The sequence below is a fragment of the Cherax quadricarinatus genome, chromosome 47 (assembly GCF_038502225.1).
Source record: "Cherax quadricarinatus isolate ZL_2023a chromosome 47, ASM3850222v1, whole genome shotgun sequence".
Lineage (NCBI taxonomy): Eukaryota > Metazoa > Arthropoda > Malacostraca > Decapoda > Parastacidae > Cherax > Cherax quadricarinatus.
In genome coordinates this window covers 26,187,429-26,206,634 of record NC_091338.1, presented here as the reverse complement: position 1 = coordinate 26,206,634, position 19,206 = coordinate 26,187,429, and the positions used below count along the sequence as shown (strand labels likewise).

The 19,206-nt window shown below is 40.7% G+C and overlaps 1 long non-coding RNA gene across 3 annotated transcripts in view; it reads right to left on the bottom strand.

Moving 5' to 3' along the window:
• The window catches only part of LOC128696565 (uncharacterized), an 81,527-nt gene that overhangs the window by 36,296 nt on the left and 26,025 nt on the right, over nucleotides 1-19,206 (bottom strand). The window contains exon 4 of one of the 3 annotated variants that reach the window (XR_011393248.1): nucleotides 11,370-13,586. The exons of the other annotated variants lie outside the window; for them this stretch is intronic. This is a non-coding gene — a long non-coding RNA (uncharacterized lncRNA). Of the gene's footprint in view, nucleotides 1-11,369; nucleotides 13,587-19,206 lie in introns of those variants that run through there. 3 annotated transcript variants of the gene reach the window in all.

Genomic DNA, 19,206 nt, shown 5'->3' with positions numbered 1-19,206 from the left:
CATTCCTGGCTCTAAAATAACATTTTCTTTGTTCATCAGTCACGTCCCCAGCCCTCTCTGATATTACTGTTGCTTTCTACTTTGAATTTTTATTCAAACAAAAAATAGAAGATTTACTGCTATGCAGACTACTGAAATATTGTAATAATTGTACAAATAATGTCAACCCATTCATGACGGCATATTAGAATGGCTACTTGGGCATTTATTGGACAATGACATCATTTGTTTACTTTTGAACATCGGCAAAAATCAAACATTTTCCCTACTTTAAGCTCCATTTCCAGGTTCTTTTTATAGTAAAACCAACCAAAATCACCTCTATTTCTATAATATATTTTCCATTCTATCAAATGAGACCAAGAAAATGAGAATAGAACCATAAACACGAAAACAGACCACAAAGTTGGCATTTTAATTAAAAAAACTGTCGGAGTTCTTTTTTCTCATTATGCACTGCATGCTCCAGGATATTTTTTATATGGTGCACACTGACCACAAAGACCTATTCTCTCACATGTGGGCCTACCAGCTTTCTCCTTCTTGATTTGAAGCCGTTAGAATTTATGAGTATACAGTGGACCCCCGGTTCACGATATTAATCCATTCCTGAGAGCTCATCATAAACCAAAATTATCGGAAAGCGAATCAATTTTCCCCATAAGAAATAATGGAAATCAAATTAACCCGTGCAAGACACCCAAAAGTATGAAAAAACTAAAAACTTTTACCACATGAAATATTAAGTTTAGTGCAATAGAATAATTACAATAACAACAATAACAATAGAATAATAACAATAGAATAATTGACACTTACCTTTAATGAAGATCTGGTAATGATTGATGGGATGGGAGGAGGGGAGAGTGTTGAACCTATTGTTTAGAAGGGGAATCCCCCTCCATTAGGACTTGAGGTAGCAAGTCCTTTTCCGGGGTTACTTCCCTTCTTCTTTTAATGCCACTAGGACCAGCTTGAGAGTCACTGGACTTCTGTCGCACAACATATCTGTCCATAGAGGCCTGTACCTCTCGTTCCTTTATGACTTTCCTAAAGTGGTTCACAACATTGTCAGTGTAATAGTCACCAGCACAGCTTGCAATAGCTGTGTTAGGGTGATTTTCATCCATAAAGGTTTGCAGTTCAACCCACTGTGCACACATTTCCTTAATTTTTGAAGTAGGCACAATGGATTCCACAATTGGCATAGGCTTCTCACAGTTAGCCCCAAACCCTTCAAAATCTTTCTTAATTTCCATACTAATTCTCACCCTTTTTACCACAGGGTTGGTACTAGAAGCTTTCTTGGGGCCCATGGTGACTTATTTTGCAGAAACAAGCAAGTGGTTCACAGTAATGGGAGGCGCATCAGAGTAAGGAAAGTTAAGAGTGAAGATCTGAAGGTAGGAAATTGCTTCTCTGTTCTTCAGGATGAATGTACTTCAGTGGCCAGTGAAGGTAAGGGTACTACTGCCCCTGCTAATGGAGGTAAGCGCATTCTTGTGGTTGGTGACTCTCAGGTAAGATATATTGACCGTGCTTTTTGTAATAGGAATAAGAAGATGAGGGAGAGAGTGTGCTTCCCTGGAGCTGGTGTTGGGGACATAGTCAACAGGCTGGATAATATCATGTCAGGTAATGGGAACAAGCCCATTATCTGTCTCAGTGCTGGTGGAAATGATATTGGGAAGGGTAGGAGAGAAGAGCTGCTAGATAAGTACAGGTCTGCTATAGATTTCATTAAGTCTAAGGGAGGGATCCCAATCATATGTAGCATCTTGCCTAGAAGGGGAGTAGGAAATGAATGGTTGTCTAGGGCAATTGGTGTAAATTGCTGGCTAGACAGATACTGCAAGGAACTTGCAATCTCATTCATTGACAACTGGAACAACTTTTATGGCAAACATGATATGTATGCAAGAGATGGGGTACATCTCTCTGGGGCTGGGGTGGTAGCACTTGCAGACTCGATTGAGAAGGCCATTGGTGAAATGCCTATGATTTTAAACTGATAGAAGATAGAGGTATGGGTGTGTGTGGGAAACAAGCAGGTTGCAACACTAGGGTTCGAAACAGTAAATGTATAAAAGGCATTCAGCATGAAGTTATAAATAAAAACAATAGATCAGGTCAGCAAACAATGGGGGACAGCAGAGGGCAGCAAGGGACTAGCTCCCTTAAGGTTTACTATACTAATAGCAGGAGTGTAAGAAATAAGATAGATGAGCTAAGATTAATTGCAAGTGCAGGAAACATAGATATTATTGCTATAACAGAGACCTGGCTCAATCTGAAAGATAGAGAGATGCCCTCTGAATGTCACATACAAGGCTATAAATTATTCCACACTGACAGGGTCAACAGGAAAGGTGGTGGAGTAGCGATGTATGTCAGAGACAATTTAAATTGTTGTGTTAGACAAGATATAAAATTAGAAGCGTCAGCCACTGAATCTGTTTGGTTATAGCTTCTCGAGGGCCGAGAAAAACTAATTTTGGGTGTGATTTACAGGGCCCCAAATCTTGATATGGAGTGCAGTAAACTTCTATGGGACGAAATTCGTAAGGCATCTACAAACGAAAATGTTGTGCTAATGGGAGATTTCAACTATAGACAGATTGACTGGAGCAATTTGACAGGAAATTTAGAGTCAGGTGACTTTCTTGATACGATCCAGGATTGTTTTTTTAAAACAGTTTGTGACAGAGCCAACTAGGGAAAATAACCTCCTTGACTTGGTTCTTGCCAGTAGGGAAACACTAATTAATAATCTTGAGGTTAATGATGAGCTTAGGGAAAGTGATCACTAATCACTCAGTTTTAATATATCATGGAATTCCCCTAATAATGGCAATCAATCTCTGTCCCTGACTTCAGCTTGGCTGATTTCATAGGACTGAAAAATTACTTAGGTGGGCTGAACTGGAATGACCTGACTAAGGGTCAGGTAGGTGGTGATGGATGCCGATATGACGCTTTCCAGGGCATAGTTCTAGCTGCTCAGTCAAATTATGTTCCAAATAGGGAAATCAGATCAAACAAAAATGATCCTAAATGGATGAACAATAGATTAAAATATCTAATTGGTCAAAAGAGAGGCATATATAGGCAAATCAAAAGAGGAGAGGGGCAATTAAGAAATCGATATATTCAGTTAAAGAGAGAAATAAAAAAAGGAATTAGAAAAGCAAAAAGAGATTATGAGGTTAAAGTTGCAAGAGATTTGAAGACTAACCCAAAAGGATTCTTTCAGGTATACAGAAGTAAGATCAGGGACAAGATAGGCCCACTCAAAAGTTCCTCATGTCAGCTCACTGACAGTGATAAGGAAATGTGTAAAAGTTTTAACACATACTTCCTCTCAGTTTTTACACAGGAGGATACCAGCGATATTCCAGAAATGATAAATTATGTGGAACAGGACAATAATAAACTGTGCACGATTAGGGTCACAAGTGACATGGTCCTTAGGCAAATAGATAAATTAAAACCTAACAAATCCCCAGGCCCTGATGAACTGTATGCAAGGGTTCTAAAGGAATGTAAAGAGGAGCTTAGCAAACCTTTGGCTAATCTTTTCAACATATCACTACAAACTGGCATGGTGCCAGATAAGTGGAAAATGGCAAATGTGATACCTATTTTCAAAGCAGGTGACAGGTCCTTAGCTTCAAACTATAGACCAATAAGCCTAACCTCCATAGTGGGAAAATTTATGGAATCAATAATTGCTGAGGCAGTTCGTAGCCACCTTGAAAAGCATAAATTAATCAACGAATCTCAGCATGGTTTTACAAAGGGGCGTTCCTGCCTTACGAATTTGTTAACTTTTTTCACTAAGGTATTTGAGGAGGTAAAACATGGTAATGAATATGATATTGTGTACATGGACTTCAGTAAGGCTTTTGACAGGGTCCCATATCAGAGACTATTGAGGAAAATTAAGGCACATGGAATAGGAGGAGAAATTTTTTCCTGGATAGAGGCATGGTTGACAAATAGGCAGCAGAGAGTTTGCATAAATGGGGAGAAATCAGAGTGGGGAAGCGTCACGAGCGGTGTTCCACAGGGGTCAGTGTTGGGCCCCCTGCTGTTCACGATATACATAAACGACATAGATGAGGGCATAAGTGCATAAGTGTTCGCAATAAAGCTAATAGAATCCTTGGCTTTATATCAAGAAGCATAAATAATAGGAGTCCTCAGGTTGTTCTTCAACTCTATACATCCTTGGTTAGGCCTCATTTAGATTATGCTGCACAGTTTTGGTCACCGTATTACAGAATGGATATAAATGCTCTGGAAAATGTACAAAGGAGGATGACAAAGTTGATCCCATGTATCAGAAACCTTCCCTATGAGGATAGACTAAGGGCCCTGAATCTTCACTCTCTAGAAAGACGTAGAATTAGGGGGGATATGATTGAGGTGTATAAATGGAAGACAGGAATAAATAAAGGGGATGTAAATAGTGTGCTGAAAATATCTAGCCTAGACAGGACTCGCAGCAATGGTTTTAAGTTAGAAAAATTCAGATTCAGGAAGGATATAGGAAAGTACTGGTTTGGTAATAGAGTTGTGGACGAGTGGAACAAACTTCCAAGTACAGTTATAGAGGCCAGAATGTTGTGTAGCTTTAAAAATAGGTTGGATAAATACATGAGTGGGTGTGGGTGGGTGTGAGTTGGACCTGATTAGCTTGTGCTACCAGGACAGTTGCCGTTTTCCTCCCTTAAGTCAAGGTGACCTGACCTGACTAGGTTGGGTGCATTGGCTTAAGCCGGTAGGAGACTTGGACCTGCCTCGCATGGGCCAGTAGGCCTGTTGCAGTGTTCCTTCGTTCTTATGTTCTTATGTTCTTATGAGCGCACACTGGCTTGCTTGTAAACACTGGCACACATGGGGCAGTTCAGGCCACACGTGGACACATCTCGTACGAATCGTATCTCATACCGGGTTTTGTAACAGGAACTGAGGCAAATTTTTCGCGATGATTTATCTGGTACCGACAGCATCGCGAACCGGGGGTCCACTGTATATACGTCAAACACGGTACCTCGTATGATGTATATATACAACCAAAACAGTCAAAGGGTTAGGAGAGGGCCTGTCGACCCTGAAAGGGTTAACCCTTTCAGGGTCCGTCCCGTAGATCTACGGCTGGTCGGTGAGTGTCCAAACCGTAGATCTACACCAAAATTCTAGCGCCGTCAAATTTAGCGCGAAAGCGCTCATAGGCCTACATATGAGAGAATGGGTCTGCGCGGTGGGTGTGCGCCGTAAACAAAAAATCTAGGCGCCTGCATAGCATTGTGGGAACGCCGGCTCAGTCACCCTTGTTCACCATGTCTCGTCGCAAGTCAGCTCTCACTCCCCGGAAAATTGGGACTCTCCTCTTCCTGTCTGATAGTTCTGACACTGATGGAAGTGGAAATGAAGACGAATTCTACGGCTTTGATGAGTTAGTGACCGAAAATAATGACCAGGATATCGATAATAGCGCAGAAAACCCCGACGATCCTCGACCTCTGGTGTGGGCACTCGTGACTCACGGTCGGTTGTTCCTAAACGTAAGAGAAAACTAATATTTTCCCGTGGCCTGGCCTCTGACTTCAGTAATGACGATGATTCTGACGTGGATTGTGATTTTATTGCGCTCGACGATCATTCGAGTAGTGATAGTGAGGAAACATATTCACCAGTGAAGCGTCGGTATGTGCGCCGCCGCATGCGCTCGGGTAGTGTACCCTATGCTATGCCCAGGGGACGGAGTACATCCCGTAGTACATCCCGGAGTACATCCCGTGGCCCTACACCCGTTTTAGGTAGTGATAGTGAGGATGATGTGGCTACACTTGGCATGGATGGGCCACAGACATCAGTGGATGGTGTTAGTGGGGCTGGTGGTGGTAGTGGCACCGCCATGCGTGACTCGCTGTGCCACGCGGGAACCCACGCTGCTGACTCGTCAGTTCAAGGACAAAGCGGAGCGTCACCCACCAGCCCGCCACAACCACCCGTACAACCAGCCTATGATGTCCAGTATCCACCAGCAAACCGTATCTGGGATTGGCAGCAAAATCCCAATTTTGTTCCCAGCCCTCACCACTTTGATGACTCGCAAAGTGGAATTCTACCTACCTGTCCCCTTGGAACCACGGCCAATGAACTGGAATTCTTTGAATTATTCTTTGACCAGCCATTGATGGAAACTATTGTCAGGGAAAGTAATAAGTATTTTCAGTACACCATGGCAAATACGATCTTATCACCACAGTCAAGACTACACAGGTGGAAAGAGACGACTGTTGCAGAAATGTACTTGCTTTTTGCAACAATAATGCTTATGCCTCACGTCTATAAGCATAATATAAAAGCATACTGGTCCACAGATCGGCTAATTTGTACCCCATCCTTCAGTGAAATAATACCAGTGAACAGGTTTATCTTACTCTTACGTATGTTGCACTTCTCTGACAAAACCAGGCCTGACAGAAGTGACAGGTTATACAAGATTAGAAATGTTTTCATGTATCTCAAACAAAAGTTCAGGATATACTTTTATCCATTCAAGAATCTTGTAATTGACGAGTCTTTGATTTTGTTCAAAGGTAGACTGTCATTCAAGCAGTATATACCGAGCAAGAGGAACCGCTTTGGTATAAAATTGTTTGTACTCTGTGATTGTGACAGTGGCCTGGTGTTGGATATTGTTGTATACACGGGTAGTAAAACATTGAAAGATACCAAGATGTTATTGGGTATATCAGGTGACGTAGTGAGAAACATGATGGCACCTTATCTTGGTAAGGGCCATACATTATATACCGATAACTGGTACACAAGCCCATTACTCAGTGATTTCATGCGAGTGAACAAGACAGATGTGTGTGGCACAGTGCGTTCTAATCGTAAACATATGCCCAGGCTCAACGCAGGTGTTCGTGGTGATGACGTGCAGGTGTTTACTGCCAATGACATCATGGCATTACGGTGGCATGACAAACGAGATGTCACATTGTTGACAACCATTCACCGTAATGAAATGCAAGACAGTGGCAAAGTTGATCGAGTGACTAATGAACGTATTCGAAAACCAGTGACAGTGATTGATTATACACAAAACATGCGCTTGGTTGACAAGTGTGACATGCAGATTGGTTTTGTTGACTGTGTTCGTAAGAGTTACAAGTGGTACATGAAACTTTTCTTCTATCTCATGGACATTTCAATGCTGAATGCATATAATATGTACCAAATAAAGACTGGTAACAGACCACCGTATGGTGAATTTTGTTTGTCTGTTGTCAGACAACTCATAATGAAGTACCAGGTAACAACACCTGCAATACAACATGGTCCTCGAATTCATCACAATATACCCAAGCGTTTGAGAAGAGAAGGTGATCATTTCATAATACAGCTTCCTTCAACTCAAAAGAAATTTGCTCAGAAGAGATGCATTGTCTGTGCACAAACAAAACGACGGCAACAAAGACGCAAAGACACTCGGTTTATGTGTGAGGAATGTAAGGTGCTTCTGTGCATGGTGCCTTGTTTCAAGGAGTTCCACAAGCTCCAGCAGTTCTAAAACCATGTCCAGTGATTGTAAATATGTAAATATATGATAGAACATTAGTATTATACAATATTTGTGCATGTTTATTGTAATAAACAACAGTGGTAAACAATAATATGATAATAACTTTAGTGCGGTTATTGTGTTCAATACAGTGAGTTTATATATATAAATTATATACAGTATTGGTCTCTCAGGCCCCAAATGTTAGTAGGAATAGAAAAAAATTGGAAAAGAAAAGAAAAAACAACTAAAACAACAAAATAATATAATACGCGTATGTGGAATTCGTCGATGTTGCTGCCACCACATCATTTTCTACAAACTTCTTGGCACTGTATCTCGGTAAGTACTGATCAGATTCTAATTTTTTTTGTTTTATTACCTTCACAAAAATATGCTCTTTAATTCTGTAAGAAAAAATATTTTTTTTTTTTTTCAAAATTTCTTGGACACTGGTGCGTGACTTCAGATTTTGGCCTTGGACCCTGAAAGGGTTAATGGATCAACTTCTAACGAGTGTAAATTAATGGAACATCAAGTCGCCTTGTAAACTGAGGAAGAAGTAATGATGATGATTTTAGTTTAAGGGAATGTGTGAAGTGATATGAGTCGCCATTCCCCGATTGAGCACATGTTAAATGTGCGGCCCTGTTCCCAGTACCACGGAGTTTTACAGAGTCTCATCTCCTAAATCGGAACAACCCAAGTGACCATAATCCTGCTGGAAGAAGAATTGCATCAATTTGGCAGGGCATCTAATCAGAGGAGGAAATAAAGAAAGACGAATGCTGCCTCCTCGCCCACAGTTAAGTAAATCTTCTTATTATATCAGACTCATAACTGGCCAGTTAGGTACGTTATAATAGGACAGGTATTGTGGGTGCTACAATGATCTCCAGTGACCACCAATGAAATTGGGTAAGTGGTGGTCTTATCATGTTGATATGTGTGACCTTTTCCCCCTCTTCTAATCGGTCCAATTTACACATACAGTCCACAGCTAATTTGTAGTGCCATACTTGTGGGTGCTATCTAACTCTATAATACTGGCCCAGGATAGATGTGCCTAGTGCGTGTGGCATTGGAGGGAGTAACTCAAAGTGGCCAGGAGTGACTCAAGTTTCCCACACGCCTCCACGGGGTAACTACTGTAAACAATATACGATTGTCACCTCCCAATGAGATTAGTTGTATGAATGCAATGACAAAGTTCATACAGGCAACCTTAAAAATTCCCACATTATGATTATTAATATAATTATTATTATTATTATACTTAGTATGTACATATTATTATAATTGCTGTGGTCCCTCAATTATCGTCCTTAATCCATTCCTGGAAGTGGGACTATTATCGAAATAGACAATTTTCGAATCAATTTTCCCATAAGAAATAATGTGAATCCAATTACAGTGGACCCCCGGTTCGCGATATTAATCCGTTCCTGAGAGCTCATCGTTCAGGTTTCAAGTCTTCACTGTCTATGTAATCCTTGAATTCTTTCACATATTTTTCAGCTGCTTTTTGGTCTGAATTGCTGCCTCACCATGCCTAATCACACTATGTATGCCACTACAATTCTTAAATCTTTCAAACCAACCTTTGCTGGCCTTAAATTCACTCACATCACCATTAGTTGCAGGCAATTTCTTCATCAAATTGTCATGCAACTGCCTAGCCTTTTCACAAATGATCGCTTGAGAGATGCTATCTCCTGCTGTTTTTCATTTATCCATATCAATAACAGTCTCTCAACATTTTCTAACACTTGCAGTCGCTGTTTCGTAATCACAGTTGCACCTTTTGCAAGAACAGCTTCCTTGATTGCCGTTTTCCTGCTCACTATAGTAGAGATGGTTGATTGGGGTTTACTTGGCCAGCTCCGACACGCACTCCACTTTCATACTTTGCAATTATCTCTTTCTTCATTTCAATAGTCATTAGCACCCTTGGTCTCGAAGGGTTGGCACTAGAAGCTTTCTTGGGGCCCATGGTGACTTATTTTGCAGAAACAAGCACCAAAAACAGTGATAATATGGATAATATGGAATGTACCGAATGTATCCTTAGATAAATAACAAAAAAGGCACAATACCGTGGCTGGAACGATACACAAATAACCCGCACATAAAAGAGAGAAGCTTACGACGACGTTTCGGTCCGACTTGGACCATTGACAAAGTCACACTAACCAGAGGTGGAGTAGGATGGCTATATATAGGCTGGAAGAGGTGATTGTAGTAGTAGTAGTACAAGAATGGTATATAATACCGACAAGATGAAATTAAGACACATGCGCAACACCCGGGCATCCCTATCGTAGATGTTTCGCCATCCAGCCAGCCATTGGATGGCGAAACGTCCACAACAAAGACAACCAGACGCCGCACATGTGTCTTAATTTCATCAGTAGTTGTAGTAGTAGTAGTAGTAGAGGTAGTAATAGTGGTAGTGGTAGAAGTGGGAAATAAGGAGGATGAGCCAGTCAAATACAAAGGAAGGGGAGCACTGCAAGAGCTAGGTGCCCACTGCGGGAGAGCAAGCGCACAGAGGTGCGTGAAAGGGGAAGTGGGAAATAAATGAAGAAGGAACAGAAACACGAGACAGAAGAGAGAAAGACAACCCAGAGGAGAAAAGGAAAGAGGAAAGGGGAAGAGAGAGAAGAAGAAAAAGAAAAAGAAAAAATAAGGAGTTAGGTTAAGTCACGGGTGTTCTGAAGTTTGGAGCATTTTACAATGTAGTGGGAGAGGAAGGCATCTACAGAAACGAAGCCAGGGCTAAGGTTCATACAAGGAAAGTTGTGTATTAGAGAGGATTCAACTAGACGGCGACTGTTCGAGTTGGAAGTAGGGAAGACAGTTTTAGCAGAAGACCAGTCAATAGGATGGCTATGATCTCTGACGTGACAGAAAAGAGCATTGTTAGTGTTGGTAAGCCTAACACTATTTTTGTGCTCTATAAGTCTGTCAGAAAGAGATGGACCAGTTTCTCCGAAGTATTGAAGAGGACAGGAGGAGCAAGAAATAGAGTAGACACCAGGAACATCTGTAGAGGGAGGAGAGGTATGAACGAGATTAGTGCGAAGAGTGTTAGTCTGGCGGAAGGTAAGCTTGATGTCTAAGGGACGGAGAGAATTGTTGAGATTAGAAAGACCGGAAATGTAGGGAAGGCAGAGGATACAAGAGTTCCCAGGAGTAGAAAGTTTGGGAGAGAAGAAATTGCGTTTAGCACGTGAGAGGGCAGAGTCTATGAAATGGGAAGGGTAGCCAAGACGGGAAAACGAATTATGAAGAGTGGAAATTTCTGCTGGAAGGAACTGAGGATCACAGATGCGGAGGGCACGGAGAAAGAGGGAGATAAGAACACTTTTCTTGACAGGGGAAGCATGATAGGAAAAGTAGTGAATGTACATGCCACTGTGTGACTTTGTCAATGGTCCAAGTCGGACCGAAACGTCATCGTAAGCTTCTCTCTTTTATGTGCGGGTTATTTGTGTATCGTTCCAGTCACGGTATTGTGCCTTTTTTGTTATTTATGGACCCCTCAGTTAAGCGTAATATTCTCTCCAACTTTTTTAATGTTCTTCCCTCTTTTAAACCCCTCTTTCCATCTTATGAGGCTGCTCTTATTGCTACCAGGCGTCATAAGAATCAGCTTCGCTTCCTACATGACTGTCTTGCTGAACAAGTTCTGCCCCCTTCCTTCTCCCACTTCCTGAAAACCAACCCACTGGGCACTCCCTTTCCTGATCATGCCTGTCTCCTACTTCAACAGCTCATTCTTTCTACTAAATCACAGGTTGAAGATGCCTTCTTTACTTTCCGTGAACGTCAACGTGCTCTCTTTGCGGTTCTACCACAGGATCTCTGTAACCTTCTCTCTACCATTGCCTTTGACACTGCTCGCCTGAATACACAAATTCATTCTTCCATACTACAGAATAAACTTCAACGTCTCATCTCAGCTAGCCCTTGGTCTAAATTCTCCCTCACTGTGTTACTAACCTGTCTTCTGTCTCACTCTCTCAATATGAGCTTGAACTTCTCGGTTTTGGCCTTTCCTTTGCCACTTCGCCTACTCCTCGCGCTGGTATTTCCCTGATTAGCTCGTTTGATTCCTTTCGTCAATCTCGCTCCCGTAATCTTCCTGATTTGTCCACTTTTCGTGGCGCTCTCCTTCCTGCTCTTGTTAGTCTGTTTTCTAAGAATCACCACCTTCCACGCCATTACCAACTTGCCCTTTCTTCACTTAAATCCAACACTAACATTGTCACACTATCTTCTGACAAAGGTAATTCAGTAGTTATCCTTGATCGCGAGGATTACCTCCGTAAAGCTGATGTCTTGCTCTCTGACTCACGTACCTACACTCCTCTCGTTTCCAACCCTCTTGATCGCATCAAGAGAAGTTTCAACAAAAAACTAAGGACTCTCTCCGACCTCTGTCCTCCTGACTTTGACCTTGTTCAACGGTTTCGTGTCATCTGTCCCTCTCTTCCCTATTTCTATGGCCTTCCCAAAACTCATAAACCTGATATTCCTCTTCGTCCTATCATATCCTCTAGAGGTTCTGTCTCTTATTCTCTTGCTTCTTGGCTGGCCAAAACCCTCACTCCCTTTCTTGGTACTTTTTCTCCTGCCCACCTCCGTCATTCTCAAGACTTCATTGAACGGGTTCGCTCTCTCCCAACCTGCAAGATGCTTAGTCTTGACGTTGAGTCCCTCTTCACCAATGTCCCTCTTGATGATGTCCTTGATTTCCTTAGAGAGAAGGCCCATGTAGGGGTTCTTCATCTCCCTATACCTACTGATGTCTTTCTTGATCTTATCCGCCTCTGTGTGGACTCTAACTCCTTTTCCTTCCAAGGGAAATATTATTCTCAAACCTTCGGTGTCGCTATGGGCTCTCCTCTCTCTCCTGTCCTTGCTAATCTTTACATGGAATACTTCGAGACTGTTCTTCTTCCTACTCTCGATGTACAACCTTCACTCTGGCTCCGCTATGTGGATGACATCTTTGCTCTGTGGCCTCATGACTCCAGTCTCTTCCAACCTTTTCTTGAAGCTCTTAATAATCTTGCCCCTTCCATTAAGTTTAAAGCTGAATGGGAATCTAATTCCTTGCTTCCTTTCCTTGATGTTCATGTCCACCGCTCAGATACAGGTTTTTCCTTTTCCGTTTACCGAAAACCTATGCACAGTGGCATGTACATTCACTACTTTTCCTATCATGCTTCCCCTGTCAAGAAAAGTGTTCTTATCTCCCTCTTTCTCCATGCCCTCCGCATCTGTGATCCTCAGTTCCTTCCAGCAGAAATTTCCACTCATCATAATTCGTTTTCCCGTCTTGGCTACCCTTCCCATTTCATAGACTCTGCCCTCTAGTTAGGTTTAATATGTTTATTATGCACCCCATACCCATCCTGTGGGCGGTAGTCAAAAGATTACAGAGGTACATAATTGGTCCAGGGACTGGACTCCAAAGTTTTGATAGCTGAGCAAGTTACAAAGGTAATGAACTAGATCTGGTCATAATTATGACCAAGTTACGAAGGTAATGAGCTCCAGGTTGAGCTGGTCACACTCATGAATAAATGCAAAGGTAATGAATCATAAACACATTAATCATGAGAATTTACAAAGGTAATGAGCTCCAGGTAGAGCTGGTCAAAATCATGACAAGTTTCAAAGGTAATGAATGATAAACACGTTATGACATGATTACAATCATAGACAAATTACAGAGTAATGAGCAGTTAACAAACATAGTAGGGAATTCATCCAATGCCCCAACAACAGATGTTGCTAGGTGCCTGTCTCTCCTCGGTAGACAGCCATTGCAAACAGCAGCAAGTTGCCCTGGGATCTGCTGCTTGCACGAGCACCATCGACCCTCCCCAAGAGGTCCAAGAAGCCAGTGACTCCGTTAGCAGCCCGATGGAGAGCTGCCCTAGGGACATGTCAGCGTCCTGGTGGACACCAAGTTGATTGAAGATCCCAGGCCCTCGTGTGTACGGATAAGAACATAAGAACATAAGAATGTAGGAACACTGCAGAAGGCCTACTGGCCCATACGAGGCAGGTCCTTATCAAAACGACATCTACCTAAAGCTACTCAAGAAATAACTCCCGTACCCCTTGACACCAATCAAACCCAGCCCCTCCCACTCATATATTTGTCCAGTCTCTTCTTAAAGCTACCCAAGGTCCTAACCTCTATCACGCCACTGGGAAGACTGTTCCACGCATCTACAACTCTGTTAGAAAACCAGTACTTACCTATGTCCTTTCTAAATCTAAATTTATCCAACTTAAATCCATTATTCCTGGTTCTTACCTGGTTCGACACCCTCAGTACTTTATTAATGTCTCCCTTGTTTATGCCCGTCATCCACTTATACACTTCAATGATATCTCCCCTCATTCTACGCTTCTCCAGAGAGTGGAGATTTAAGGCTTTAAGTCTATCTTCATACGGGAGGTTCCTTACACAGTAAATCATTTTAGTCATTCTTCTCTGTATGTTCTCTAATGAGTCTATGTCCATCCTGTAGTAAGGGGACCAAAACTGAGCAGCATAATCCAAATGAGGCCTCACTAGTGATGTATAGAGCTGTAAAATAACTTTTGGACTTCTGTTACTTATACTTCTTGAGATAAATCCAAGTAATCTGTTGGCCTTGTTGCGCACACTGAGGCACTGCTGTCTTGGCTTTAGATTTCTGCTTACCATGACTCCCAAGTCTTTTTCACATTCTGTATGACCAAGCTCTACTTCACCTAGATTATAGCTTCGAGGGTTATTTTCATTACCAAGGGCAAGTACCTTACACTTATCCACATTAAACTTCATCTGCCATTTCTCAGACCAAGACATTAATTTGTTCAAATCGTCCTGGAGTTCATTGATATCCTCCTCAGTGTGAATTATACGGCCTATCTTTGTATCATCAGCAAACTTACTCATGTCACTAGTAATCCCTTCATCAAGGTCATTAATGTAAATTATGAACAAGAGAGGGCCTAAAACTGATCCTTGTGGAACGCCACTAGTGACTAATCCCCATTCAGATTTCACTCCATTAATGGTAACTCTCTGCTTTCTATTGGTAAGCCATGCCTCAATCCATGCTAGAACTTTACCTCCTATACCATGAGCTGCCACTTTTCTTAAGAGTCTCTTGTGAGGTACTCTGTCGAAGGCTTTACTAAAATCCAAATAAACAATATCATATTCCTTATCACTGTCAACTGCCTCAAATGTTCTATTGAAGAACGTCAGTAAGTTTGTCAGGCAGGAACGACCTCTCGTGAATCCATGCTGAGATTCATTTATCAAGTTATGCTCTTCAACGTGACTTCTGATAATGTCAGCTATAATTGATTCTAATAACTTGCCCACTATAGATGTCAGGCTTATTGGACGGTAATTTGAAGGAGTGGACTTATCCCCTGATTTGAATATAGGAACCACATTAGCCATCTTCCACATCTCCGGCACAACACTGGTAAGGATGGACGCATTGAATACACTCGTTAATGGCTGACTAAGCTCCATCTTGCATTCCTTAAGTACCCTTGAAAACAACTCATCGGGTCCCGGGGACTTATTTTGTTTCAGTTTGTCTATCTGTTTAATAACCATGTCCCTCGTGACAGTAATATTAGTTAACTTAAATTCATCAGGAACTAAATAATTGTTAATTACTGGAATCTCATTTACATCTTCCTGTGTAAATACTGACAAAAAATAGTCATTAAATAAGGAACACATTTCCAGTTCATTATCCGTCAGCTGTCCATTCCCAGATTTCAGAGGTCCTACTTTTTCCTTCACCTTCGTCCTATACACTTGAAAGAACCCCTTTGGATTAGTCTTTGATTCATTAGCAACTCTAATTTCATAGTCACGTTTAGCCTTTCTAATCGCCTTTTTTACTTCTCTTTTAAGCTGAACATATTGGTCAGTAAGGTTAACCTCTCCTCTTCTGATGCGCCTATAAATTCCCCTTTTCTCCCCTAATAGATGCTTTAGCCTCCTGTTAACCCATTTGGGATCGTTATTATTAGACCTAATTTCTCTCTGGGGAATGTATATACTCTGGGCACTGTGTACATTATTAAGAAAACAATCATAAAAGCAGATCCCTTCATATTCATAAGTATGATTATCGTCAATAAAATCATTAGCTAGATAACCCCAATCAAGATTAGACAGATGTTCCCTAAGTCCATTATAATCGGCAGAACGAAAATCGGGGATTTTTACTGTATTATCATTATTCTTGCATTCCCAATTAATGCTAAAGGTGATGGATTTGTGATCACTTGCGCCAAGCTCTTCAGTGATCTCCAGATTATTCACGAGTGTTTCCTTATTTGACAAGACTAGGTCTAGCAAATTATTACCCCTGGTAGGTTCAGTTACACTCTGTTTCAGAAAACAGTCCTGAACTGTTTCCATGAAGTCACTGGACTCTAGATTACCTGTCAAAGAATTCCAGTCAATTTGGCTAAAGTTAAAGTCCCCTACTATGACTATGTTACTGTGTCCAGAAGCCCTAACAATTTCGTCCCAAAGAAGTCTCCCTCTATCGTGATCCAAGTCTGGAGGTCGGTATATTACACCTAGAATTAGTTTTTCTTGACCCTCCACGAACTCTACCCAAACAGACTGTTACTGCTCCATCTATATTTATACCTGTTTTTATGCAACAATTAATATTTTCTCGAACATACAATGCAACTCCTCCCCCCTTCCCATTACATCTATCCACATTGAACAACTTAAATCCCTGAATATTACACTCAGCAGTCATATCCCGACTCTTTAAATCATACCACGTTTCAGTTAATGCAATGATATCAAAGTTCCCAGCACATGCTACCAAACGTAGTTCATTAATTTTATTTCTTGCACTTCGACTGTTAGCATAAAATACCATCATGTGTTTTTTCTTCTGCACATTTTTCCTATTCATCTTAGTTTTTACACAATTTCTGGAATTATCATTACCCAGAGTTACTCCATGACAGTTACTATTAAGATTCTTAACCCTTTCAGGGTCCAAGGCCCAAATCTGGAGTCACGCACCAGTGTCCAAGATATTTCAAAAAAAAAATTTGTTATTTTTTCTTATGAAATCGTAGAGAATCTTTTTGTGAAGGTAATAAAACAAAAAGTACGAAAATTGGTGGAAAATTGACGAAATTATGCTCTCGCGAATTTTAACCCTTTCAGGGTCCGTCCCGTAGATCTACGGCTTTACGTTCAGGGTCCAAACCGTAGATCTACGCCATGAGCTCAGCTCACTCTGATAAACTGTGAGTGGTACATTTGGGCCTAGATATGAGAGAATACATCTATGTGGTATGTGTGCACCACATAAAACAGATCCTGCAGCACACTGTGTATAATGAGAGAAAAAAAATGAAATCATGATTTTTCGATTAAAACAGCAACTTTGCAGTGTTTTTTCGTATGTTTTTTATAGTTGTATTTGCGATTTCTTGGTCTCATTTGATAGAATGGAAGACATATTACAGAAATAGAGATGATTTTGATTGGTTTTAGCATTGGAAATGGCTTGAAACTGAGCTCAAAGTAGCGGAAATGTTAAATTTTTGCCGATATTCAAGAGTAAACAAACGACCTCACACGTCTAATACACGTCAGCTGGTGGGTCTAATATACATTCACAAATATGGTGATGATATTTATACAATTATTACAGTATTGCATAACAGTAAATCTTCTATTTTTTGGTGTGAATAAAAATTCATTATGTGAATAAAAAATCAAAATGGAATTTATTTGTAAAGCCTCAAAACATAACTAATGAACAGAGGATATGTTAGTTTAGTGCCAGGAATGCCTACATTGTTCATTCTGGACCCTATTTTGAAATTGGAATATTTTGAACTTTGTGTTAAATTGGCCAAATTAACAATTTCCGATCACTTTATTTTGTAGTTGAAACAAGTTGACTTGGCGATTTCTTGTGCTCAATCGATAGAATAGAAGTAATACTAGTGAAATAGCTAAGAATTTGGTTGATTGGAATAATGTAATTGGCCTAAAATGGGAGTCAAATTCGGCAAAATCGCCGATTCGTAAATATCGCTGACACATCAAAATTCGCGAGAGCATAATTTTGTCAATTTTCCACCAAATTTCGTACTTTTTGTTTTATTACCTTCACAAAAAGATTCTCTACGATTTCATAAGAAAAAATAACAAATTTTTTTTTTGAAAATTCTTGGACACTGGTGCGTGACTCCAGATTTGGGCCTTGGACCCTGAAAGGGTTAATGTGTCAGCGATATTTACGAATCGGCGATTTTGCCGACTTTGACTCCCATTTTAGGCCAATTACATCAACCAAATTCTTAGCTATTTCACTAGTATTACTTCTATTCTATCGATTGAGCACAAGAAATCGCCAAGTCAACTGTTACAACTACAAAATAAAGTGATCGGAAATTGTTAATTTGGCCAATTTAACACAAAGTTCAAAATATTCCAATTTCAAAATAGGGTCCAGAATGAACAATGTAGGCATTCCTGGCACTAAACTAACATTTCCTCTGTTCATTAGTTATGTTTTGAGGCTTTACAAATAAATTCCATTTTGATTTTTTATTCACATAATGAATTTTTATTCACACAAAAAAATAGAAGATTTACTGTTATGCAATACTGTAATAATTGTATAAATATCATCACCATATTTGTGAATGTATATTAGACCCACCAGCTGACGTGTATTAGACGTGTGAGGTCGTTTGTTTACTCTTGAATATCGGCAAAAATTTAACATTTCCGCTACTTTGAGCTCAGTTTCAAGCCATTTCCAATGCTAAAACCAATCAAAATCATCTCTATTTCTGTAATATGTCTTCCATTCTATCAAATGAGACCAAGAAATCGCAAATACAACTATAAAAAACATACGAAAAAACACTGCAAAGTTGCTGTTTTAATCGAAAAATCATGATTTCATTTTTTTTCTCTCATTATGCACAGTGTGCTGCAGGACCTGTTTTATGTGGTGCACACATACCACATAGATGTATTCTCTCATATCTTGGCCCAAATGTACCACTCACAGTTTATCAGAGTGAGCTGAGCTCATGGCGTAGATCTACGGTTTGGACCCTGAACGTAAAGCCGTAGATCTACGGGACGGACCCTGAAAGGGTTAATATCAGAGCACAAGTCAATATATCCATACTCATTATTAATCATTTCTAAACCCATACCTCTAACTAATCCTAGTTTAAAGTCCTAACAACCCCCTCAACTGAGTTAGCAAGAAAACCCACACCTGCCCTGGATAAGTGAACCCCATCCCTGGCATACATGTCATTTCGGCCGTAGAAGTTGTCCCAGTTGTCAATGAATGGTACTGCATTGTCCTTACAGTGTTTATCCAGCCAACAATTAATACCAATTGCTCTGGACAACCATTCATTGCCAACACCTCTTCTTGGCAAAATGCCACATACAACAGGGCGCCCCCCCTTCTTCCTAATTATGTCTATAGCTGTCCTGAACTTTCTAACTAAATCCTCACTTCTACGCTTGCCTACATCATTGCCTCCAGCACTGAGGCAAATAATAG